Source organism: Cyanistes caeruleus, chromosome 2, assembly GCF_971803275.1.
Source record: "Cyanistes caeruleus chromosome 2, bCyaCae1.hap1.1, whole genome shotgun sequence".
Taxonomy (NCBI): domain Eukaryota; kingdom Metazoa; phylum Chordata; class Aves; order Passeriformes; family Paridae; genus Cyanistes; species Cyanistes caeruleus.
The window spans coordinates 50,760,935-50,788,709 of record NC_141702.1 but is presented as its reverse complement, the minus strand read 5'-3'; the positions used below and the strand labels follow the sequence as shown (position 1 = coordinate 50,788,709).

Here is a 27,775-nt window from a genome sequence, read left to right as displayed (position 1 = left end):
GCCGGCACGGGGCGGGGACGAGGCCAATAGGGGCGCGCTTCGCCGCGGGGGGCGGGGCCGCGTCGCGCCGGCCGCACGTTCCCGGCGGGGCGGCGGCGCGTGGCGAGGGGCGGGGCCCGGCTGAGGGGGAGCGATCCGGCTCGCAGGGAAGGGCGGGTGAGTGTCCAGAGCAGGCCTTCTAAGCGTTAATCACAGCCTTGGGTTCCCAGACAGCCTGGGAGAAATGTGAAGAACAGCTAGTCAGCTCAAAAACATAAATAAACAGGGCGTATGCACAACAGGAACATCCAAGCCCACTCCCCACAAAAGCATCTCGGGCAGACCCAAAGCAGACCCCTCTGCGAGGCATCTTGTGTTTAGACTTCGACCTATCAGCTACTGAAACTGCAAAAAGAAACTGAATATCTCAAGGGAAACAGCCTAATGAATGGTGAAATGCACTAGATTTTATTTTCTTTTGATACTGTACCACATATTTTGTAAAACTTAATCACATATTAACTGCAAATAGTTTTTAAACTGTTGTTCTATGGAATTAAAATTAGTATTTTCCCAACAAACCTTCATCAACTGGGAGTGTTACTAATATCGTTGAAATTTCTGACAAAGTCTCAAATCTCAGTGAGTTTGATCTGCTTCAGTTTGCAGTGAAAATGAAGCACAATGGCACAGGGAAGAGAACAGAACCTTTAGCAGGGTAGCTTGCAGGAAAATTAAGTTATTACAATATTTCTGTTTCAAGCTGTGTATGTGACCCTTTCATCACATCATTAGCAGCCTACTGTAGCCTATAACAAACACTTTGATTTACAGTCCCTAAATCATTCCTGAGAGAAGTCACAATTGCTAAGTTTATGGCTCAGCTTTTCAGGGTTACTATTTGGAATGAGAAAACTTAAATAAATGCCTTTTGAATTTAAACACAAATTTACAGTAATTTTCCAAGTAATTTTGCATCCTGACATGCACATGTAGCAAGCTCCCACCGGATTCTATTTATCTAGATACAAATGTTAGATAAGCAGAGAGAAGAATATGGTTGTGACTTAATCCAGATACAGTATTGCTCTGCATCTTATATTTCTTGTTTATGACTTGCATTTGAAAATAGGAGTTGATTTGCAGATTTGTTGGACAGTATTTCAAAAGGTAAACCCCTATCTTTGGCTGAGACAGAAGTAAAAATGTGCACATAATTTTTTTAATTTCTCTAGTAGACTGAACATCACCATGGTGAAATGATTGCAGTGTAACTTGATTTCCAAAGTCTTACAGTTGAGGTAAGTCTTTTAATCTTTCTTTCTAAACCTCAGTTTAAGAAAAAAAAAAATTCTTCTGGAGCCTTAAGGCTTAAGAACTGGAAGCTATTTATTTAATACTTAACATAAAGTGTTAGCAATGTACAACACAAATAAGGCTTCGATTAGGTTTCTATTTCATTGTCTTAGAAGGTCTGAGCACAAGGTAACTGCTTGTCCCTGTTTATAAAGTTTTTGGTTACATTATTTTACAATCCAGCCATTGCAAAACTCACTGGTCTTTAATCGGGGCTATTTGACTCCCCAGTATCTTCATAAGCAGTGCTGTAATCTTTTTCCACACTGCAGTACTTAGCTTGCAAAAATGTGGTAATTACCAGCTCTGAGACAGGTCAAGTTATTTAAATCTTCCCCAATGCAGTTCTCACTCTCCCCTCTCCAGAAAAACATAACACTTTAAAACTCTTCAGATATTGTGAAATGTTGGGAATTCAGATCTCTTCCCATATCCCTGAACTAACCCCTCAAGGACTCAGGAGATTCTGTTCCTCCACCCTTGGGCCCATAGTTCCCTCCCATGTCAGAGTTCCAACTGAGACCTAGTGCTCGGGGACTAGGGAGTGCTGCCAACAGGAAACATCTGATTTCCAGCACTTTTATTCCACAGCTTTCATGGAGAGGCTACATAGTTAGCAGCACCTTAAATCTGGGCAGGAGACCAAAGAATAAAGTTAGGTAGCTGTTCATATCACTATCTGTTTATTTTGACATCCCATATGCCTAAAAATCAAATCCATCACTGGTCTCTTCCTCTTGTGCTTGAGCAGCAGACAGACCTACGGCACTCCCATACTCTATCACAGGAGCTTTGGCCACTGATAGTCCAGTTTTGATCTGCTTTAAGAGAAATAACTTGGGATGAGGACTCTTGTTCCACAGCACATTTACAAGTAGGGGTTTAAAAGAAGCCTTCACGTAACAGAACTTTTCTGATATGAACTTAACCTATCTTCTCTGACTTCATATTTTCTTCCCCTACAATGGAATATGCAGCAGGGGTCAACAGTCCTGCTTGTGCTGTTGGTCTGGCTAAGTCTGAAGTGCAATCTCTGAACTCCAGTTAGAACAGACTCTGACTAAAGCATGAGTCACCTCCCCAAGGGATACCAGTCTGCAGATTTTCCTTAAGACAAACAGCATGATGCAAAACAAGAAACTGCAAGTGACAGGAGACAAAGGTAGGGTGACAGATTTCGAGGCAAATCCTCGAAATCCTCCCCTCTTTTTTGCAATGACTATTTGTCCTGCTTGAAAGGTCAGCATTTGATTGATTCATCAGTATTGATCCATATGAGAGCACAAGACAAATCAGACACTGAGCTTGCATAAATCTTACTCCTGGAACAAGCACAGACATCCAGCCAAAAGTAGCCCATCCTGGATTACAGCAGAGCATCTCACAGCCAAAACTGATGCAAGCATTCCACCTTTAAAAAATTATTAGACCACTTAAATAACTCAAAGTGTTCCTGGAATACTCTGCACATACTAGGATCTCTTTGAATCAAAAGTGGCCCTGAGAGGCCTAGCTTTAAATTAATGCTCCTTGAAACAAGGATGGTGTCAGATGTCTGTATTTGTGATGAAACCAGACAGAGTAGGCAAGGTAGATGACATTTCAGAGAGCTTCTATAGAGATTAATCTTGCAAAGTAATATTCATTCAGTTATGCCATACTTGTGCATCTGATTCAAGTACCACTCTGTTTTGGATGGCTAAATGATTAATTTTCTTTTTTATGCCCTGCAGGAAGAACAGATGGCACAGTCAGCACACTGGATGTTTAATAGACAGTGATAAAACAAAGGCTGGCATCAAGTTTCAAAATTAAGTTTCGATAACTGTTCCCCACAGTATATTTAAAATTAAGATACGATAACTGAAACCAACTTCCATTCATGACAGTGTCTTTTCTTTCTTGAAAGGAAAATTCAGACCTACATTCATATTGACTATGAATCCCTCCAAGATAACTTGCTTTGCAAATAGCACAGAAATGGTATCCATTTCTTCTTTGCTTATGTGAGGAATACTTGAAACACACTTTCCCAATTAGACAAGCTCTTCCATACACCTTAAAAATGCTTGGTATTTCTTAAAAGACTATTTTCTCCTAATATGAGGAAGAGTTACAAAATTGGAAAAGTTATATTTAAAACAGGCTATAGCATTGTTTAGTTGAGATATCATTCAGTTAAACTTAGTGTCTTAAAAAAATTACATATTTAAAATGTTGGTGCCATAAAAGACCTCCATCTTTAAAAAGGAAGTAAAAAAGTATCTGAGTTGAAACCCATTTCTTAACCTGCTAACAATGAGTTCAAGACAGATTACCTGATTTTCAGGGTTTTCTACAAAGTTAATCTTTATATTTAAGCTTTTGAAAAGATGGTAAATTTGGAAAAAATAGCGAAGAGGATTTCATGGGCAGTACACCTGGCACAAAACTTAACTGAAGTTTTAGAGCAGCTTGCTGCGACCATGTGTTGTTAATGATCGAAGTTCAATGGTAACAAAAAAAACCTCCAAAGTATTTGTGGTCATTTGGTCATCCAAACTTAACACTGTTAAATGAAATGAACTCTGAAATGAAAAGTAGATACAAAAACCTGTTAGCATAATTTTCTTTGCTTCATAGAGGATTTTGTTATGCAGAAGTTCTGAACATTGTGGCAACGAAGGGCTCATAAATCAGAGTAAAACATGAAAAGAAACTTTTATCTTGCCTGAATCTAGTTTATAAACCACATACTACATCCATGATTTACTTATTCTAAGGCCTCCATTTCATGCAATTTCACATTCCAAACATTAGGACCTCCATAAAACAACTGTTCTGTCATCTCAATTCCAGAGCACAGCAAAGCTTTCCTCAAACAAGAATGTCCCTTACATTGGTTTATTCTTATGAAAAGCACAGTAGAAATTCTTCACAAAGTACCAGTGAGCAGCCTTAAACATGTATTTGACACAGAAAAGCAACAATGTTTTAAATTAAGTTTTAAAATTAACCTTATTTTTAAGAAAAAATTATATTAGATTAGTCTGCTCTCAAGGCCATTCAGAGATATGATTTGAATGGATAAAAAACACCTGCTCTGTGGGTGTGGAGTCTGTCATATCATGTCTCCCCATGCTAATTACCATTTAAAAACTCTCTTCAGCCAGTTTAAACTATAAAACACCAAGACTGAAAATAAAACAAACCAAACTGGCTAATCTCAATCTAATTTACCTGAATCCAAATAGGTGGAACTGTAATTTTCTATGTCTGTGCCTAATCTACTGTTGTCATTGTTAGTCCAGGTTCCTGTAAGTTTTTATAAATGAAAAAAAAAAATTACTTGATTTCTAGAAGCATGGCACAAATTTCTAGTTTCCCTGTATTGTCAGAGATACTAGGAAAAAACCCCAGTGATTTACTGTAGTTTCCACAGGATTCTACAATTTCCTTCCCAGTTTGGTTAAAACTACTGCTGTACCAGCCACCCACCATGGCTGAGTGGACAGCTGGTGACTGAAATGCTATCTATGCTGCAACTGCAATTGCAGCTGTCATCACCTTTATTGAGTTGGTCAAATGTAATCAAGCCCTTACCCAATGTGCATTAATGCTGTCCTCCATGCTAGGCTACTTATTCTTCCCCACACAAACTGACCATTAATTTGAGAACCTCCTGCAACTGGTAGTTTTCTGTGTTATTCAGATGTAGGAACTCAACACAGATGAGCATCTTGACTTCACAGTTCTGGCAGATTCTTTCTGTGGTTTGCACATATTTGGTGCCTTATCCTGGAATTCTAATGCAGTCTCAATACACTGTCACTTCCCTCCCTTCCCCTACATACCAGCTAGAGTCATTGCCCAACAACACATCTTTTAGGGACATAAATTAATATTCATTTGACTTCAGTCCTCATCATTAAGGTCTGTCCTTCAGTGCTGGGGTACAAGTGTCTGGTGCTCTGTTAAAGCACCTGAAAATCATGGAATTATGATTGTAATCATATTTTGCTGTATGAGCAAAGCACCTGAAAATTAGAAAACCTTGGAATCATTTAGGGTGGAAAAGACCTTTAAGATCATCAAGTCCTGCCATCAACCTAGCACTGCCAAGTGCAGCACTAAAACATGTCCCTAAGCATTGGATCCACATGTCTTTTAAATATCTCTGGGGATGGGGACTCCACCATTTCCCTGGGCAGCCTGTTCCAATGCTTGACCACCTTTTCAGTGAAGGAATTTTCCCTAACATCCAATCTATGATGCAACTTGAGGCCATTTTCTCTTGTCCTGTTGCTTATTACTTGGGAAAAGAAACTGATCTCCACTTGGCTACACCCTCCTTTCAGGCAGTTGTAGAGAATGATAAGGTCTCCCCTGAGTCTCCTTTTCTCCATGGCAAACAAACACCGCTGCTCTTCATAAAACTTGTCCAGAGCATTCGCCAGCTCAATTGCCCCTTTCAGGACATGCTGCAGCACCTCAATGTTTTCTTGTAGTAAGGGGCCCAAAATCCTGGACACAGGATTCAAGGTGTGTCCTTATCAGTTCTGAGTACAGAGGGGCAGTCACTGCCCTGGTCTTGCTGGTCACATTATTTCTGATACAAGCGTGGAATTACTGGCAAGCCTTATGAACCAGAATCTGTACTCTAAAATCTGTATTCTAAGTTCTTTTATTACCAAGCCAGTAACACAGAGGACCACTAGGACATTCCACTTGCACATTTAGTAGTTATATTACTAAACAAGTCCCATTAATATAATAATATTTTTTCTCCTAAATAAACAAAGGCTTTTCTTGATGTTATTTTTAAGAAACTGTTGTCCTTAACTTCAAATAAGTGCTATTCCTTCAGAGAGAGAACACTGCAAGAATCCTAGGGACATGAACGGCTCTAGTTTGATAACATTTTCTCCCCCCTTTGCCTTCCCTTACAATGCAGTGTTATTCAGTGCTTTTCACTCTCTTACTGCTGTGCTACCTCCTGCACTAGGTTGCAATAACTATTGCAATAACTATCAAGGCAAATTAGAATAAAAAAAAACACACACAAAAATATTTCTTTAGATACCTGGGGCAGAGTAACTTTTTTTAATGCTTTTACTTATATCAGTTCTATAATCAAGTAATTCAGATCAAAAAGCAATTGCAGCATCCCAGCCAAAACAATGTCCCAGCACTGGAAGTGAGGAGCTAAGAAGCTTGAGTTAGGGTGCACTATACCTTGGGATTCTCTCCTCCCAGCAAAGGATTTATGAAGAGAGGTGAAGCACAATAAAAGCTAGACAATTCTATTTTCAAGTACTTAAAGTACTTGAAAACAGATCCTGACTAAAGCAGATCTCAGGCTTAGTAACTTTACAGACTAGTTCCTTTTCAGATCTATTCAGCAGACTACTCAAAATCCTGCTAGCTAAAAAAAAAAATAAATATTCAAAAGCAGTTGGAAATTTTATTATTACCACTGTAAAATCTAGATTTTAAAGATAACAATGAAAATGCTAGAACTAAATCTTGTTTCCTGCGTGCATTTCTTTTGAAGCCTGTAGAAGATACTGTGGTAGCAAAATGAAAGCATTGTTTGTGTAATAGTTTTAGTGCTACCCTGAAAGCAAAACCAAATCACAAATCTACTCAAACATGCAGCCATAGTAACCATTGGCAAAGTCTCAGGAAAGCATTCTTTCATCATGCCTATAGACCTGACATTTTAAATGAAATTTTAAAAGAAATACCAATAAAAAATTTGCTGTTAGATCTGTGGAGTTTCTTTGGAACAGCGGGGAAAAAAAAATCTATGACCATAGCAGTTTATAACTATGGCTAATCGAAAAGAGTAAAATCACTCTGTTATATATGCAGTTGCCAGGTGGTCATGGAGTGCAGAGCTCCCCTTTGGAAAGCTTCAAGGCAGCAAAGGCCACAAATGCAACCTGCAAGCTCTAACCACAGTTTGTACAGAATGACTTTCTATGAAGTATTTTCTTACTCTCACTGTGAGGACGGGTATTTCTACTTGACATCCACAGGGCAGTGTTACCAAAACCATCCATGTGTATGAGACCAGTACCCCTGCTCCTGACACTGTATTATGTGGTTAGCATAACCAATGCCATTCTATAAGCCAAGCAGCCTCTCTCTTTAACCAAGTAGGTGATGTATTTGTTCACATCCCCCCATTATCAGGCCCCAAAGGTCCAGTGATCCAAGCAGACAAACCAAAGATTTTTTTCTTCCCCTCCCCACCTGCCTCAAGGTTGCTGGGCGCCAGGGTAATTACTCCCATTCCTGCCAGCCCTGGAGGCCCCAGGCACCCGGCCAGTGAGGTGCTGTTATTGATCCTGAGGGAAGCCTAACAGCACACAGAGCTGTAATTGTAAATTAGGTTGTATCATAAGCTTGAGTTAGGGCACAACTGTAATGGCAAGTTAAGTTGTATTTTAAATGCAATATTAGGCTACTTCTAAATTGGATTACTTTGATTCTGCTTCTAGAAGTCCAGTGCCATTATAGCAATAAATTATTTGATATATTGATTATAATAGGCTGCTAAGAAAATAAAGCTTTGTTACTACAGATTATTATCATCATCATCATCATCATCCTGCCTAAGATCCCTAAAAGATCCCCTTATCACCATTGAGTGACACAAGCATAAATATCTTAGGACCGAGTACATATATATACACACACACTGAATTCAGTGGGAATGTCCAGTTCTTAATGGAGTCTTCTCTGCCTGGACCAGACACCTTTCTTTAAGACTCAAGGGACCACAGACCAGTCGCATCCTATACCACACATGTTCTACAAGTTCAGCGCCTTTCCCCACATGCCAGTGTAGGAAGTGAACAAAGTGTTCCATACTATCAGCCTCAGAAGTTATCAAGGACACAGTCTCTACTATAGCTCAATCAGCTCAGCTCCCCTGGAAAATACTGTTTTCACTATCAGTGTAGAATAAGAAAAAGACAACAAGACTTTCCTCTCTTTGAAAGATGCAGGCTCACTCTGGAAAAGCTACTGTCACCTCAGTAATATACCAGTCCCCATCCTGTCCCAAGCTGCCAAATCAGTTATGGTAACAGCTGAGCTTTCCAGATTTAGGGTGTGTTCATTGTAGGACTGCAGCTTCTGACTCATCCTCACTGGCAGGACAGCTGGAGAGGTTAAAGACATCTGACACAAGCATTTTGAGTCACCCCACTATCTAAAGGGTAAAAATCAGCATGATTTGAATCAGGAGTCTAATCCTTTAAATACTCATTTGAGATAACTCATGTAAGCCATCATTGCTATAATTATTAACTAGCACAAGGGTTTGAAGAAAAGGCTGCATCATAGAAGAAATTAATATAAAAGCAGTGAGATAGGTGGACATGCATTTTCAAAAAAGCTTGGTTAACCCACCAAGATTTGGATACTGACATGCCAGAAGTGATATATTATGCATAGGTATTAAACACTTATTTTCCTGAGCATTCTTACAGAGACAATCCAAATGTGGATGCAACGCTCATTTGAGTGTTGAAGGGTCCTAACATGGTATCTGCTGTGGTGATCCAGATGAAGTAGCATCAGTTCTGCTTGTTCTTCCTTTCTTGATGTAATCTAGGTTTGTGCCAGTGACATGGTGCTCTGCTCATCTCTGAACAGCTGTTGATGAGAACAATACCAGTGCAAAGCTGTTTATACTGACTCAAACATGTACAGAATTCTCACTTCAAAACCTTTTCTACTATGAGGGAGAAGGAACTGTGTTTGAAGGCACTGATACTAAATACATAACTTTTTACTACATACAGGACTGTGGGCATTTGCAGCTCTCTTTAGATACAGGTCTGGATCTGGTAAAGAATACAGAGACATTGCATTGAATCAACTGTTTACTCAAGACTTTTTTTTTTTAAAGACAGGCATAGACATTGTCAGACAACACAGATTTAACTACAGTGTTACTGAATTACACATCTCATGTTTTGTTGCTGCATAAACAAGTAAAGGACCAACTCTTAATTTATGGATTAAAGATTTATGGCAACAGGCAGAGGCTGACAAGCACTGTATATGCCTGGCCAGTCCTGTTTATTATTTTATCTATTTTCTAAAGGGAAAGCTTCCTAGGGCAAGCTGTCAGAGCAATGGTAAAAATGGAAAGAGCCATTACATCTAGCCCTACCACCTGTTTTCCTTTTCCACTGTGGGATCACAAGATCTATGACTGTTGCTTAAAAGCAGTTTAAGTTCAAGGCTCCAGCAGTAGAAGCATTACTCCTAAAGTATGCTCAGAAATCCTAGGGAGCCTGCTGCAAAAAACTGCAGTTTGTGAACTGCAGGTGGCTGTAAGTTTGTTAGTATTTTTAGATCAATAATTACTGAGGTAAAGCAAGAAGTAGCAACCTCTGCTGCTTTGTAAATATACAGTGCTTTATATCACAACACTGCAGAATAATAGTTTTGTTTTGGATGAAGATTATCAAGTGAAAATCACTCGCCTCTCAGAAAATATAACTTGCTAGCTGAACAGGAATATATCCTCCTGTAGGCTCCTTCATTTCCTAATGTCTTGGAAAACTAATTCATATACTCCCTAAGTCTGAGACAACACATTTCACGCTGCTTGCCCTAATCACAAATAAACTTTAGCTTTTTGCTTTCCACAAAACCCAAGTCATTTTACCACCAAAAAAAAAAAAAATTCCCTCCAAAGACACACTCAACAACTATCATAAATGCTGATTTTAGATTAAATGTTTCCAGAGAAGATTTTTATTAAAATAGAGGGTGCTCAGTTTTGCAGTAGTAGTAGAATGTGTTTGGGCACAACAGACGACAAAATTTTTTGTTTGATTTTTATTGTTAATGACTGAACACAACATTATGTTAGCATCATCAGTGTATGTACTCTAAAAACATTTATAGGCAGATGAACTGCAAGGAATGTGACCAAGGAAAGCCAGCTCATGCTGTAGGGTGGAACAGATAGTTCTAGCATACTAAAAATAAAAATAAAGCATTAACACACCATGTGCTGTGCAACCCCAAATTATTTAGAAGTGTTCCAATAAAAAGTAACCATGACAAAAGTTCAGACCTACTGAAAAACCAACCAAAAGAGGTTGAAGCTAGACACATGCCTCATTGCAAAAAATAAGCAGAAGTTTTACTAACTTAGTTGATTTAGTTTCTGTGATTTTATGCAAACTTTAGGATAATATTCATCCAGTCATAGAGGTTTTCTTGGTGACATGATTAGTAGCCATGCCAGGCAGGAATTGAAGTGCAAGTGATGAGGCAAATTTTGGGTTGTACACAGCCCACAGCTGTGTTTTTTCTTAAATGAGTGACTTGTCTTGAACCTCAGTTGTAGTAACTTCTTACAGAGTGAGTTCCATTTTAAACCCCTATTTTCATGTTGCTGTGCTAATGCACATTCTCTCTCAAACTGGATGAGCAAAGGTGTAAAAAAGGAAAGAGTTATTCACTAAAACAAAGGATCTTATTAGTAAATCAAGTTATTTGATATCACAGAATCATGTAATTTCAACTATATTTCAATTTTTCAGCATTTTTGGAAGCCACAAGCAACATGGATGTCTCTGTGTGCATACGCAGTAAATAGTTAAGAAATTATGTTTTTACATAACTTTTTACTGAAAATAGGAACCAGAACTGGATTATTTCTTAGAATGTTTCAGCTAATGATCTTGCAGTCAAGGAGAGGCCTAAGGAGACTTAGGAGAGGTAAATCTTTTAAACAACAGAAACGCTTCAAACCACAGTAGACAACAAACACAGTAGACAAATTCTACTGACCATAGTAGCAGGGAAGTGGGTGAAATAATTTACTGACACCACAGCCTTGTGCAAATCTTGATCTGCTTTTCAGTTTGTGTATAAAGTGGTGGCAGTTTCCTATACCCTGCAGCAGAGATGTGAAATCAGTTAGTCACACAGAGTTCCTCAGAACTGGCAGCAAGCTTCTCAATCTCAGCCTTCTTGAAGTGCTCCCTCATACTATTTGGGTAGCCAGCTCCAGGAGCATACACACTGCAATCACTACATTTTCTTAAGCTTTTCTTCTGTTCTCTTGGAGTCAAAACATGGTGGTCTGCCTATTAACTTATTTGGTCTTTTGCTTTCTAGCAAAGAATTTAAAACATGGCATCAAAACAGGACACATTTGCTCAACAACTTCTCAACACCAGCCCACCAGAAAACATGGAGGAAAACACAATCCACTTATTCCATATTAAAAAGCTTCATTAAATTACAATTCTGCATAACCTGACATCAACAAAAACATAGATTTTGTTGTCAAAGATTAAAACACATATGCATATTCTAGAAAGGCAACTTTAAACCAAAAAGATACCTGGTTCAAATTTGTCAGATTTTGCCTGACAGGTCTCAAGTATTACTGAGCTGTCTGAAAGAACAGTAGTTGATTCAAAACAGCAACAACTTCACATCTTTTGTTTTGTTCAAGAAGATGTATCTCATTAGCATATCAGATGGTAGTCCCAGAGTCCACAATGTAGCTTCATTCTGGCATATCCATATGCTGAAAACTACTCAAATTCCCTGTTAAGAGCCTATCTAGAATAGCTGTTCTTAACAGAGAAGTTGCACTAACAACTGGCACTTGCACTCCTTGGGTAGGGAGCCAAAAAAATCCCATTCCCACCTCAGACCAGCACTGAACCCAAGCTGCCATTCTGAGGCCTTTACTTTTGTACATTGCAGAACTCCACACTCAACAGCAAGAGCAAAATACATCTGGCTCATGAGTCACTTGGAACAGCTGTTTGACCACAACAACTTACAGTGACTGAACACTTTGTCCTCACCACTGCCTGCTTCTGCCTTAACTGCACTTACAACACAAACAGAAAACCCAAACAAACAAAACCCCCTGAAATTCACTTCTCAACTCATAACCTACCAAGTTAAAATAAACAATACCCTGAGAGCCAGCAGGTCTGTAAGGAAAGTGTCTCCACAAAGACAGAAAAAGTTTCCTTCTCTCACTCTTGTTCTGTCACCAAAAGGGACTGTTCCCAGCCTCCTTAGACCTTAACAGAATTTTCAAAATCCCCATTTCTTGTTCTTAACTCACAAATAGAAAGGACAGGTAGGATTACGGAGCAGCACACCATTTTCAACATTCAAACATATAGAATATCAACCAATCCTTCCCAACACACCCTCCTGTGCCATATAATACTCTTCCTTTCTCCTACTACTAATTTTCCCCTTTTTAGTTCAAAATCAGTTAACTCAAACCATCTGTGATCACAAGCTAAAAAATGCTGAACCAGCTGTCATGAATCAGGGCAACTTCAGCCACAGCTGAAGGCAAACAAGGCACAAGAAGGAAGGACATTAGTTCAACGTGGTTACAGAAAAGCTCTCTCCTCATTGTGACACAATGCTAAACTGCAAGACCAATCTTCTTCCTTGCTTAGCTAGATCTAAAAATTCTGATACTGTTTTCCTCCTAAAATTAAATGCACTGCGCTTACTCTTCAGCTGTCCTTTTCTGTGTTTGAGATGTGTGTGCTCAACTCTTGGTATGATCAAGACCACCAACTCCAGCTTCAACTTTGTTTCTGCTTCCTGTCTCATCACGTTAATTTTCCAGACTCTGAAAGGAAAAAAATAGGCAGAAACAAACAAAAAAATCCCAGCCCCCGACTTTTTTCTATACCAGGCTGCAGTTTAATTTGAAACAATTAAATCTTTATTCAGTGTAAAGCAAAATAAAAATAAAATTTATAACTCTATGGTCCTATTTAATTTCTGTTGCAAGGAATTATCTAAATTTAACTTAGATTATACAAGGAATATGAGGAGGAGACTACTACAGTCACAAACAGGGAAATGACAGTATTGAATAACCTCTAAAATGGCCTTGTTTCAGCACTGCTAAAGAACAACAGAGAGGGGAGACCTTTGTAGAATCACAGAGTCAACTAGGTTGGAAAAGGCTTTGGGCATCATCAAGTCCAGCCTATGACCTAATGCCACTGTACCAATTAGACCATGGCACTGAGTGGTCCAGTGTTTTCTTAAACACCTTCAGGGATGGTGACTCTACCATCTCCCTGGCAGCCCATTCCAGTAGTAGGTTTGCTCTTAAGTGTAGGTATTACACAGCATATGAGGGCTTTGAACTTCATTAATTGATAAGACAGATTTGATTGATTTTTAAGATCAATATCAACAAGGATCAAGAATGGGCTTCCTAACACTATGTTTCCAAATTCAGAAATTTGATTAATTGAGTTTACTAAAATTCCTTTTTCACAGAAAAGTAAATTTTCTGACATTTTAATCATCATCACTACATTTAACACAATACTTTTTGCCCTCAGAGTTGTTTAGTGTTTTTTTTTTTTTCCAGGAACTTTTGTAGGCAAAATATCAACCTCAATATCCAAACAGCTTGACCAGCAACAATTCAATATCTATCATGGAAAGGAACATGGTCCTCTGATGACTGCGGCTCTGAGGCCACCAATTAATTTTTCTGCTCTTTCAGCAAGGCATACTATTTTTATACAGTCCATCAAAAACCTTCTCCTCTCTGAAGACTCCAAACCCCGTTTATATCAATATTTTAATTGTATCAGAAGTTTAAAATAAAGAAATCTTTTAAAATCAAGAAAATTGATCTCTCTAATCTCAAAAAAGGATCTGGAACTTTAAAATTCAGTAGGGGAATGAGTGCTCTCAGGTGACAATCCAAATAATATGAAAAAAAAGATGTATTCATTTAATTTAAAATTTTACCCATGCTTGCTGAATTACAGCCCCTTACAACTGGTATGTAAAAGATTACATAACATTCTTTCTCGATACTTCAGAAATTAAATAGCATAGCAAGACTTTATGTAGTATATCTTTCAGGAAGTGAATATTTTCCAAATGAGTCTAATAATAAAGCTAACTCCTCAATTTCCAAATATTGAGATTACTGTGCTAACAGTATAGAATGACTACTAAAACATTTTTTTAAACTTTGAGATTCTTTGTCTCAAGACTGAACAAATGCCATTTCAACACTGCATGATATTAACTTGGATGTTTAAAAATAAAAATATTTTCAAGAACAGCAAGTTAGAATGACCATCTGTTGGTAGTAAGAATTACTATCATATGTGGCATATTTTCACAATGCTGTGATGAATATGCTTTTTCAATCAGATGCTTGACCCTGAAAAATACACAGCAGAACACATGAGAGCTGTTCCAGTTGAACATGTGATTTTTCCTTTTAATTTAAACACTCCTAACCCTTAACACTGAGACTACCCAAAAATTGCATTGGTACTATGCAGAATGGAGCAAGAGCACTCTTCTTTTTTTTCAGCATATACACTCAGTTAAATAACTGAGTTATTTAGATCCCACATTGACAATAAGAAAAGCAAACACATTGCAAACTCCATTAGCTGCATCAGTATTGTTTTAAGTGATGATAATTATTACTAAGCTAAAAAACTAATGAAAGGTAGAGCCTAGGGTCAAATGAAAAACCTCAAAGAAGAAGTATTCTTTTCTCTACATCCCTAGGAAGGATCAAGTAGAACTGATTCTATATGAATTAACTACTATGTTAATTGTAACATCTATCCATAAGCTATGAATTCAAGTGAATCTGAGCTCGAGCCATGACAGAACAAATTTGTGTTGAACATCACCATTTACTTTGGAGAAGAGCTGTAAGTTCTTAGAGTTTGTGGAGTTTGTGGAGTTACTGGCTAAGAATACAGGGAAAAAAACCAAACCAACATAAGAAATTTTATGGGAATAGAGACCAGTAGTTTTCAGCTTCTGTCTCAACTGTGCAGATCATGAATCAGTTTAAGGGACCTGCAAAGACATCTGGTGAAAACAAACTACTAATATTACAAGTGTATGTGTATGTTCTTACCTATCACTTTCATGAGCAGTGACAGGACTCGAGGAAATGACATGAAGCTGTATCAGGGGAGTTTTAGGCTGGATATCAGGGAAAGGTTCTTCACCCAGAGGGTGTCTGAGCGCTGGAACAGGCTCCTCAGGTAAGTGGTTGCAGCACCAAGCCTGGCAGAGTTCAAGTATTTGAACACTCTCAGGCACGGTGTGGCTCTTGGGGTTCCTGTGCAGGGCCAGGAGTGGGACTCAATCCTGATTGCATTTTCTGTGACTCTATGATTTCAAATTTTCCAGGAGTTCCATTCATAAGTAGGCTTGAAATAGATTTAGACATAAAATTCAAACACCACAAGGTGTTTTGTTAAAAAAAAAGGTTCTGAAAAAAGTATCTCTTATTTACAAGCATTTGTGTAGAAGTATAAATTTTAAGTCACTCAAGTAGCTATGAAGAAAATTCATGATTTGTAACCAATGACATTTTCTGTATGTAATTGCTCATCACCTTACATATTTTGCAAAAGGACTAAAACCCCACTAGCCTCACATTTAGATTACTTGAATATCAAGAGATGAAATTTCCTAAACTAGATCTGAAAAAAGAGACTGAAATTCTAAGAGAAAGACATAGGAGATATGTCTACTATAGTAGAGACACAGATAATGCCTGGCTCAAATGTTTTCAGAAAGTAAAAGTTTCACTATTGTTTTCATTTAACTGGTTGTTTTTTTTTTTGGTTTGGTTTTTTTTTGGGTTTTTTTGTGTGTGTCAGGCCAAGGGTTGGACTATAAGATTGTAACGTGATATTTTTTGTGGGGAGGGAGGGAATGTGAGTTGGAGAACAGATCACTTGCCACTCCAGTTAGTAAAAATAATTCTTCCTACATGTCAAACTCCAGATGTTCATTCATAATCAAGATAAACAACATGTCAGTTATTGTTTGCAATCGTAGGACAAAAACCTCAGAACTGTGAGGTGGCATTAACTATATTAAATTCCTCTGTCCTAACATTAAGGATAGTAACTTCCAAACCAACAAAAGAGGTATGAATCAGAAGAGTACTGATACCCAGGTAAGGATAACCTACTAGCAACTGACCAAAATTCATTTAATATATAATTTTCAAGAGCCATAATAAAAGCTGTAAGTGCTTGAAGAAGGCTACAGCTAGAGGTTTATAGATTATTTATGAGAGTAATGTAATTTCAATAACATTGAAAACACAGACATCTGACTTCTTCAGATAATCATTAGAAGACTTGAGGAGGGTTTGCACATTTTTATAGAATACTAAATGCACACAGTTTATGAAAATGTATATATTTGGGCACTACAGCTATATTTTCTGCTCTTACAAAAATAATGTTTCTCAATAGCTAATTAAATCACAGTTAAAAAACAAACCTTACATACTTAACAGCCATTAGCCTTAAATTGCTTGCAAAATAAAAAATATTGCTAATGAATCAGAGGTACTACAGGGATTGTTGACAGTACGAAAACCACCAGAGCAAAGGTGTCTTGCTGGCTCCCTCCTCTTGATCATTTTAACTATATGACATATGACAGATATGTCATATTGACACTTTTTATATACAAACACACACGTTTATAAGATAAGGAAAGACATTAAATATTAAATAATATTTATAATAATAACAACAATAATAAAATATTTATTATAATAATAAATCATTAAATAAACCAGAAATACCTCAGAATAATCAGGTATAAGTAAAGAATTATGAAGAGAAGCAATATAAACCCCCATGATATTTTACCTGTTTAATCCAAAATTTGTCTTGGAAGTCCATACAGCTGGCAAACAGGTGGACACCAGTATGCTCTTCTCTGTCAGAAGTACTTAAGTAAGCTGAACATAATCACACCATTTTAAACCATAGCAAGTTTTATATTTTATCATCCTTCTGGAGCTATGGTTGCTCACTGCCTCAACAGAGCTATGATAGCTATTGATACCTCATTTGTTTCTGCATTAAGATCAATAACTTCCTTTCCAAGGGCTTACTTTCCCTTGAAAGTTCAAGGGAAATTTTTCAGTAGATCTTAAAAAAGCCCAGCATTTACAGAAAAAAAGGTGAAGGGAAATTGGAATTTTGTAAGCAGCACTAAACTCTTTAAAAACAATCATCGAATGCTTCTTTAAAAACCTATTTACATGAAAACAGAGATCTGTGAAGATAAAACAGGGCAAATAAATTTCACTAGTTAAGCTGCTTTTGAGTGTAATAATTTTGTCAAACAGGAAATAATCTTGCACAAAGTAGATCTCATAAACAAGTTTCTAGTATGCCTCAGTAATTGAAAGGCAACAATAAATGTTGTCCCATGAAGCATTGTACTGCTGATGCACACAAATTAGTTTTTAAACAAACATGACATGATGATAGATTAGACCTGCTTATACCTGAAATATGGATGACCTTTAGATTCCCAGAGTTATAAATCTGGGTCTCACTTACTAAAACCATGCTCTAAACTGAGGGTGAAACATGCTAGAGGCACTGCAAAATTTTGCATTTCAATTTAGACACATTTTGTTTCCCAATTTACTTACGATTCACATTGATTAAAGAGGACTTTACGTCTTGAATGTAAAACCCGCTAGACCTGAAAAGAAAGGTGCATATGGCAAACAAGAGAGGAGGGAACTGATGTGATTACATAGAAAAGCATGTTTGCTCAGTCTCAGTAATGGTTGCCATGTTGCTGTACATTTAGACCATGAAGGCTGCAAGTCAGGCAGTGTTTCTATGGAGAGGTAATTCCTTTTAATAGATTAACTAATATAGCTGGAAGAGAGACTTGATGAGCGTCTGGGCACATAAGCCTTCTGAGGTCACCATGTGACCAAAAGCTTGTGTGGCACCCTATCCCATTATAAACCCGTGTAACAAAAGACAACTACCTCCCTCCACAAACCTCAACTGATACATATCATTTAACACACTTAGTCTCTGCAAAGAGATGATAGTGAAAAATCAGGATACTGGTTTAGCAAGATTCATGTACCTTCATAATGCAGAATCTCTCAAGAGTGTTACAGCACTTCATCAAAATGCCATGTGCAGCAAAAAATCTAGGCCAAACAAAGCCTTGATATATCAGAAAGCATTACATTTTTGGAAACTCCCTGAACTGGGAAAGCAACACCCTTACATGCTTATCCTAATTTTATAATGCAATTCTGTGGAAAAAGGCAGCAGGAAGAAATTGAATCCCTGGGGACAGGGAAGAACTTCATTATCACACTGGTATTTAATAAAAGAAATTCCTGTATTACAGGGACTCTTTTTTTTAGAAAACAGGAAGCAACGTGGGAGAAGAAGTTAGCCAAAAATCATCATGAACAGATGAAAGGGTATGGTATTTCACCTGAAGGAGCAGAAATTATGTACGTCCAAGGTACTGACACTGACTGTTTCCTGAACTAGCTTTAAAGATCAACTCTTCAAGAAAGTGTTCAAAACCTGTGGAAAGGTCTCAGTCCTCAGCTGTCTCTTTGTCTCTCACCACTAAGGGTTCTCCAAGAAAAAAAGTTGTATAAGAACATGCTAGGCAATTTAGGTTCCCCAACTTTCTTTTGCAATACAAGATACAAAATTCTGCATAAGAAATGGATTCTCATGGATCAGTTGCACATCTATGAGAATGATGTAGCTCTGAGTAACTCTGCAACAGGCATAGGGCACTCCAGGCATGCTACATTTCAGCCACCTTCAGGCATCTAAAAAGATGACATCTAAGCTAATGAATCCAGATTCAGGAAGCTGTGAACATCTAAAAAGTAATTTATTGCATACTGGAAGAAGGTGACTTTAGAGATATAATTTTCAAGTTAGAGTTCCTCAGTTTAACAGTTAGATTATCTCTTACCTACCCTGCTGAAAGAAAATTATTACTAAGTTGGTTAGCATTGGGATCCTAAAGATGTTATTCAGGAATGTGGTTCAACATTGGTAAAAAAGGGCAGTGTTTTACATAAGTCAGATGCAGTGGCACAGCCTATGAAATGTGGTACACAGCAAGCTGTTAGCTACCCCATTTCATTAGCAGATCAGTCCAATCCCATTAAGCAGACCCCTGTGACAACCAACAGATGTGCAGTTTTATAATGAGATAGATTTCCAGAGAAAAACTTGAATTACTGTCTTCCAGCAGTAATCAAACATACAAGGATTTTGACTGTTGAGGATGGTGGTAGAGAAAACAAATAACCTCCCACCTATAAACCAAGAAAGAACACAGCTTTGATAAATGACAGCTTTACAAAGATTTAACGTACTGTTTTAATGATCAAACTGTAGAATCCATCACATTGTGCTCTCCTTAAACCTGATGAACTAATGCCTTGTCAATCTCCTCTAGATCATGCTTACCAATTTCTATGCAAGATAAAAGTCCCTAAAACAACCAAAATGGTTGTTCCCACTGAATAAAAGCAGTGGGAAAGAGACAAAACAAATGCTTAACAACTTATTTTATTGAGTACCTCCGTCACATTCTCAAAAGGTTCATGGAAAGGAAAGCACATATCTGTGACCAATATCCCCCGCTGTGGTTAGCCTAACATTTTGTAAGTCAAGCCACCACTCTCTGTGTCTGAGCAGAGAATTCATTCCCTTCCCCCCATTATCAGGTCCTGAAGGTCCAGTGAGCCAAGCAGACAAACCTAAGAGATTTCTTTTTCCCCTCCCCACCCACCTCAAGGTTGCAGGGCGCCAGGACAATTACTCCCTTCCCTGCCAGCCCTGGAGGCCCCAGGCACCCGGCCAGCGAGGTGCTGTTGTTGACTCTGAGGGAAGCCTAACATCACACAGAGCTGTAAAAGTCTATACACAATAAAAAGGTAAAAGTCTGCACACAGTCTCTAAAATCACAAGTCCTGAGTGGAGAACTTGGACCCACACTGCTGCTGAACTGCAAGATTCAACACCTCCCCATGACCAGGGATCCCTCCACTGTTGGAGATTTGAGGGAGTCACTTTTATTCTTGTATATGAATGTGAATCTAGATTATGATTATTATATTGTTACAGCAAACCACAAAGTAAGATCTGACTCAACCTGCAGAGGGTCCAGGTGATTAGAAATTGTAATATTAGTTGCATTGCAAATGCCGTGTTAAGCAATTATAAATTGTACGACATTGATTCTGCTTCTAGAAATCCTGTGCCATACTAATTGTAAATTTTGTTCTATACTAATCATAGTAGCCTGTGAAGAAAATGAAGTTTTAATTGTAACTACATGTTAGTGTAACTACATGTTAGTGTCATCATTATTATGTCCAGGATCCTTAAAAGAACCTGTCTGTCCCCTTCGTGTCATATGACAGAACAGAAGGAAAATGAGCTTGAAGAACCAGAACAAACAAGCTTGTGCACTTCTAGCATTCACATTAACTGAAATGAGGTCTTTAAATTCCAAAATAAGAACACTGTTTATACAGCTCTTTAGACACATCAGTTAGATTTGCATGAATTGTCATCATTTTGGGATCAGACACAAATTGTGCCTTCTGAGACAGCAGTTTGTGCCTTTGAGTCTTTACATTTTTGAGCGAAGATAATGTGTTAGGTGGCTCACCATGAAAATTTTTCTTGTACCACAGTGCTAATAGAAGACTACAGAGGCTATAGCCACACTATGTATAACCAGAAAAACTTCATAGTAGCAATGCTCACACTCTGCAGCAACACCCATAAAGGCCTCTCATACCTTACAAGATAAATATGACTAACCAAAAGTCTAAGACTAGAAGATATCTGTATCTGATCAGTGAGATGCCCTAAGACCAAGCAGATGTGTAATATTTCAAACCAAGGTACTAACTCAAGCTACTATTACCTAGAAACTTAAATTGATGTTGCTTTTCTTTTTATCTTTCACAGCAAATTTTCCTGACCTTCATTGAAAAAGCTGCTTTTCCAGTTGCTGCTTTCCAGAACCATAGCAAAGCCCCACTCACATTTTATAGATTGTTGAAAGTAATTTAAAAGTAATGAAAAACAAACACAAAGTTTTAGGTGAATGGCATGGCTTTATGTGCAAATAAAAAGGCAAAACAAAACAGTTAATACTTGCATTAGCAAGGAGAACAGTACATTCAGCTGCTGAAACTGGCCAAAGTTTTGACCTTCTGTGAAAAAGAAAAAAAAAAAACTTGACAAAACAGACTGAAGTTTTTCCCCAGAATGGGACTAGCAAGTGGGGAGAGAGAGAAGGAGAGAAAGAAAACTCCCTTTGGAATTTTAAGATCCTTTTCAAATATTCTAAAGTCTAAATGATAATTGAGGTATCCACATTTTGACAGACCCAGAGTGAAGAAACTCAAACACCTCCCACTCACCACAAAAACATGCCCCCACTAAAGTCTTTGGCCTTTGCTCTCAGCTTCTGTATGAAGACACTACACAGATTCTTAGTTCAAGGAAGCTGCATTATGGGTCCTGATACCCCTGAGGAACTACTCTAAACACAGTCTCTAATACATAAAAGTTCTTCAGCATTAGAAAAAATAACTCAGTGCTTAGAAAAGAATGACACACCTTACCTCCAGCCAAGGACCCCAAACTGAACAACTGAGGAACTGAAAAGGACAGAGGTCACAGCAAAGAAAATGTACAGAGTATTATTTGGGGCCAGAAAACAATTACAGGAGAAGGTTAACAAAGGAACTGAAAGGTGAACGTATGACAATTGTACTCTGCCAAAATGAGAAGGGCTTCTATTACATAGTGTAAACATGCAAATGCATTCTTTTTCCTCTCCCCAAATCTTATTTTTTAGTAAGTAAAAAATTATTTTCAATTTATTTTAAACTTTTTGTATCTGTTTCTGAATTCTGCCACTGAATTACCAAACATAACATATAAAATATTTACCTGTTAAGCTAAGATGAATTCAAAAATTAAGGTCAGAAGTAGCCGAGTGACAAAAAAAACCAAGGAAGACCAGCAACAATGAAAAGAAACCCAACACCAAAACCCAAAGACAAAAACTTTTTTGCTGTCTTAGGGTAAATAAAAATATTTATGAAACTTGTCACAATATTTGGAACTGTTTTCTTGCTTTAGGATGTGACAGACTGATTACTCAGACAGTTTATGCAAAAAGAAAATAGAATCACAGCAGATTTTTCAAATGTATCTATAAAATATTAGTAAAACATTTCTGCTCTGTTGACTTGCAGCTTACATGTGTATGGCATGCTCCTATATTTTACTGTAACCAACAAAGAGAACCTAGAAAAACTAAAATGAAAGAACACTGTGAGAAGTTATGATAAAAAGATGATATTACAATCTTGTAAGAGGAGAACACCAAACTCGGAAGAGATTTGGCAGATCAATAAGACAGATCTCATAGAATACAAAGTAACCTACAATACATTAATAAATTAGACAGTACATGGGATGTCCTGTAAGTGGAAACACTACATTTTTCTGCAGAAAAAATAAGAGCAACAGTCTTTTGACTGACAGGTTAACAACACAAGTCTTTAGACCAAAGCAAGTACTTTTTGTCCCAGTGGTCTGTAAGGCTTTAAGGCAAGGCTTTCAGTACTGGGCTTTGAAGCTGTGAAGATTAATCCTGCCTATGCAATTAATAATTGTCTTCTGTGCCTGGGCTCTGACATACTACATTGGACAAGACAATCAAGCAGGTGTAATATATCAGTAAATCTGATAGAAATGTGACTAAGAGAAACCAATATATTTTAAGGTGTATGGTAACAGTCTTTTACAAATTCCAAAATGCCACATTTCAGCATGTAGGAGCTTAATCTTTGCACAGGAAAACAGTCAACACCAACTCAGAGGAACAGAGATTCAGAGTAATTAGTTTGGTGAAGGTTAATCTGTATGGAAGAAGGAACAAAAGACAGATTTTTACTAACTCTTCATTACTAGCAATTATTTGAAATAACCAAAGTAATGTAACATTTTAATTAATACTAATAAATTTTAAAAATTGAGCTAATTATGTACTTTCATTCTTGCTCTGCACTTGTCAGAAAACTTAGCACAACTTTCAAAACCTCATATTGCCTTTCCTGCCAGTAGATTTGCTGAGCTAGTAATACAAATGCCCAGAATTAGCACATTGCTAATCTAACAACTTGGGCCTCATATTTGAGATCTGGTATTCTGTTTTCAGTCTTTTGAGTCAAAAGAACAGGTTTAGGTTTGTACAGTTTAGTTTCTTTAAAAAAAAACCAAAAAACCCAAACAAACCAAACCCCAAACCAAAATAAAAAGCACCATTCAATCCAGTTATCTGTCCATACAATTGCATTCAATTTTTCATTTCTATCTCTTGCCTTAGAAGACAAAAAGTAAACTAATTCTCACCTTTCCAATGTGGAAGTTAAATTACTAGCCTGTGCTTTCAGTCTTCCTGACATTGTAACCCAATTCTAGATGATTACTTCCACTTTGATTTAGTGCTCTGATTGAGAATGATAGTGTCGAAGCACTGAGTGCTTTGGCTACTATCTTTTCACCTAAGAACACACAGAGTCCTTATCTATTTTAGAAAAAAAATCTGTTATTTAAAAGTATCATCAGTGTGACATCATTACTCAAACTGACCAAAAAGTCCCATATTAATTAATTCTGTTCTGTTAATGCTATTTCAAGAGGAGAATGAAGTTGACAAGAAAATTTGACATACATCTTTCCCAGGCTGTTTTTGTGAGCCTCAGTCAGAATCACAAAGTCTGTACCAGGGACACTCTGGTGTCCCTGAAGCCTTCAAGTCACTGACATGATATGGACCAAGAAGAAGATAGCAGGCAAAGTATATCTGAGCCTTAAGAAGATGCTGAAGGTGGCTATACATTGCAATAATCTCAGGGGGCTAAGCTTACTTAAAAAACAGATCTGATCAGCTTTGTTCAAAAGCAGGTATACTAAAGCTGTAGTTTTAGTACAGTTTGTTAATTTAGCAATGATCTAAAACAGAACCATTTGTGGGTTTTGGCTCTTTGGGGTTTTTTTTTGTTTTTGTTTTTGTTTTTGTTTTTTTTGGGTTTTTTTTGGGTTTTTTTTTTCCTGTGGAGATTTTTTCTATTCAAATTATATGAAAATAAATCTGAATTAATTTTCCTTCTAGGTTTCTGTCTTTCAAGGCAGAAGATTAAAGCAAAACAAACATTCCTCTTTTTTTTGTGATTTAAAGTATCATATTTGGTGAAGATGTTGAAGTACAATTTTATATATGAACTAGCCTTCATAACAACTGACCCAAGAGAGCCTCCTAAAACTAAAAAGATATGACATAAAGACAATTTCAAACTAAGGTCTTTCTGGGTAACAGAGACATTTTCAAATCAGTCTTCCTGGATAAAACGTAAGCGTGGTTTTTAAGTGTGCCTCTAGGTGGTGCTAACGCTATTCCTGTGGTTAAAATCACAGTTTTAAGAAACTTAACAAGCACCAGCGAAAAACTTCTGCCCACAGCTTTTGAGTAGAGGGAGGTGCATCTATGCAACCGACCACATATTGAGGATTTGTAATTAAGGAGAATTCACCAATTAATTTCTGATAATGACTCAAATAACATTTACAATTCTTGTTCGAACCCACAAAAGCTTATTGTTTCAGAAATGGAGTTAAAAGCCCATCTTTAAAGAGCTGCAGCATGCTGGAGATTAGTTTCCTTGCTATTTGGAGCACTGTCTTACACAAGCACTAATCTAATGACTGAGCTCATGTTTATACCATACTGCAGCTTGCAGTTTTGATTTTGCCTGAAAGTAGCACAAGGTAATTCTCATGCTGTAGGATCTGTGACACTAGAGTCACAGCTCTGCCTATCAACATTTTCCAGGCCTTTGGGATAGCAAACCCTTGTAAGCCATTAAGTGTTTTGGTGAAAAAGCAAAGGAAAACTTTCTACTGGAAGAGCTTTGTGCACAGTATGCAAAAAATGGAAGGAGCCTTTTATGCCTACGGTAAAACAGACTCTGTTCTTTCATACTAAATAAGACATGATTATTCATTCAGACATGTTTCTTTTGGACTGTAGTGTAAAATTTCTACATTGTTCAGGATACTTTTTCATCCTCCTGCCTCATTCACACATACTTCCCTTGGCAGCCTAGGATACTTGGCATACTGATGCTTACTTAATGGCTTTTGGATACCAAAAAGTGGGAACTTGCTTCTGAGTCACTGTTGTTGATTGATAATTTTCTTTTTTACCATTACAGTTTCCAGTTGAGGCAAAGTTCAGAGACGGGTTGTCCTGTAACTCACCTCAACGCTTTATTAAATTAAAAGGAAATCTATTCAAAGCAGTGTCTCATTTGTGAGATGGTAGGTGGGCTGCACAGCCTGGTGAGAGAGGAGACAGCTGGGTGGTAGCGGTGTACCTTAAACTCCCCCCGATCCAGTGCCAGCCATGAAATGCTTTGTACTTGGTGCTGTGCCTGGTGGAGTGCAGCAGGAACAGGCTGTGAACCCACTCCCTTCCTGGCACACATCTGTTTCCAGTCAGGTCACAAAATGACCTTGTGGATTCACCAGGGAACTTGGCAGTGCAGTGTTGGCAGGGGAAGGTTTGGTTTCACTGTGGTCAATATATAAAATTGCACAAATTTCTCCAAATTTAATCAATAAGGTTTATTTAACCATGGGTAACCAACTCTGTTGACCTACAAATTGCATGTGTTAAATGTCTGTATGCCTGAAGACAACAGACGTGAACTAAAGAAAGTTCAGAGAAACTCTGTGAATGTGTTTCTGGGCAAAATGAGAAACTTCTCATTTTCCTGAAGCCCCAGGATGGGGTGGGTGCAGGCGAGGGGTGTTGGCATGCATATGGGCAGCAGCTGAGGCCACTCCAGCAGTAATGTTTGTCTCATTTCCTACAACAGATGATTCCTGTGATTTTGTGAATACTGATTAGACAATAAATAAAAATTATTATAACCAGAAGAACAAGTATTTACTTTTGCTGTGGTAGGGCTCATTCACTTAAACTTGCCTCTTCCCTTGCTTTTCTTGACTGTTATTTTCAAAAGTACATTGTCCTAGGGCATCCCACCCATTCCACCACCCATTTGTCATCCCTTAGGAATCTCTTTTGGATTAGGTGTTGCACACTGTTGGAACAATAGGACTCAAGGACAGACAGTGCCTTGCAGGGTTGATCCTTTAATTTGTAGTGCAACACAGACATGTGCAATCAGCATGGGTCTGAGTGTGGTGAGCTAACCACATAGGTAATACAAATTACTCACTGCTTATGGGTAATTAACCTGCTAATTATTCACAAAACATTTTGCTCTGTGGCAGTCTTGTAAGTTGACAGGAATCACCCAAGCTGAAAGAAACCTTTAAAAAATCTTTTTACCGTTGCCTCACTTCGTGTCAAATCACATCATCTCTCAGAAGAACGTTTTTGTATATACAATGAGGTAATAGTGAAAAAAGAAACTCCTTCCTTCCACATGACTGCCAGCTGTCATTTCAAGTAACCAGAGATACCCATCTATGTGAGGAATAAAGGGATACAAAGAATGTGCCTTTGAAGACTCTGTACCTGTTCCTATTTCAGATTTTAGTATTTGGAGAAATTTTAGATAACATCTCTTTTAGATAACGCCAGAAACTTAAATTGTGATTCTAACCTTTTATTCCTCAACATTTTTTTTTTATTAAATGAGAGAATTTCTTAATGTTTTCATTTCCTCTAGACTTTTTTTTGCTCATAATTTTCTACAAAGAGTAACCTCTATGCCTTCTATCAGTGCATTCTTAGTACAAAAATGATGGTGAGTACCTGAATCTTCTGTAGTAATGAACAAGTTAAGTATAGAGCAGCACCAAATATTGTGAGCTACACCATGTTCCTGGGTTTGGGGTCTTTGAGGCTGTTTGGGCAGTCAGGTCTTGTTTTCTTAGGACTTCAGGCTATGGTGGATACAGCTGCTTGCAGTGGTATTGAGCTTGCTGGGGCTTCATTTTTGTCCTTCATGTCAAGAGGAGATAGGCTTCTGTCCATCATAACCTCCCTTGTCCTCTCTGCTGGGATACAAACACTTAAAACAAAGCTCCCTGGTAGCTTTTTTTAAAATTAAGGACACCCTAACCCACCAAAACTTTTCTATTACTTTCCCAGAATTGCCATGATTTCTCCCTACATTGCTCCAATATGTAGTGCTGTCTCCAGTCCTGTTGCAGCATTTTAATAGAAAGAAGGAGCAGTGATACTATGAGCTGTTTTGGAACCCCCACCTTTAGGTTTAAAAAGGAGATGGCATTTTTATCTCAAATATGACACTGCTTGAAAAATAGCTGTGCTCTGAAAAACTTCATTCTTTCCCTTAAATGACAGGATGTGAATATCTCTGAAGGTTTCTAGACACTGAAATGGTATATGCACTGTAACTAAGCTATAATGATAACAAAAAAGCTCCTTTCCAAAAGGGCAAGTGGAGGACAGGGCAAAAGCCTTTTAAGATTTGTTAGTTCATACTAAACCACTTGCCCAT

At 37.7% G+C, this 27,775-nt stretch overlaps 3 long non-coding RNA genes across 5 annotated transcripts; 2 read left to right on the top strand and 1 right to left on the bottom strand.

Annotated features, from left to right (window-relative positions):
• The first annotated feature begins 72 nt into the window (after positions 1 to 72).
• Positions 73 to 23,247, top strand: LOC147654799 (uncharacterized). Of its 2 annotated transcripts, XR_015283164.1 has the most exons (5): positions 73 to 156; positions 1,215 to 1,280; positions 15,285 to 15,395; positions 18,556 to 18,675; positions 21,165 to 23,247. It is a non-coding gene; the product is annotated as an uncharacterized LOC147654799 (long non-coding RNA). The 2 variants fall into 2 exon arrangements; XR_015283165.1 differs by lacking the exons at positions 15,285 to 15,395; positions 18,556 to 18,675; positions 21,165 to 23,247 and adding an exon at positions 13,733 to 13,998.
• Positions 2,426 to 3,208, top strand: LOC147654800 (uncharacterized). The gene is made up of 2 exons (XR_015283169.1): positions 2,426 to 2,497; positions 3,069 to 3,208. It is a non-coding gene; the product is annotated as an uncharacterized LOC147654800 (long non-coding RNA).
• LOC111927200 (uncharacterized) lies at positions 6,385 to 12,583 on the bottom strand. 2 transcript variants are annotated; one of them, XR_015283167.1, is made up of 4 exons: positions 12,272 to 12,583; positions 11,143 to 11,248; positions 9,130 to 9,173; positions 6,385 to 8,982 (listed from the first exon to the last, which is right to left on the bottom strand). It is a non-coding gene; the product is annotated as an uncharacterized LOC111927200 (long non-coding RNA). The 2 variants fall into 2 exon arrangements; XR_015283166.1 differs by lacking the exon at positions 9,130 to 9,173 and having other exon boundaries at positions 12,272 to 12,563.
• Positions 23,248 to 27,775: the final 4,528 nt, after the last annotated feature.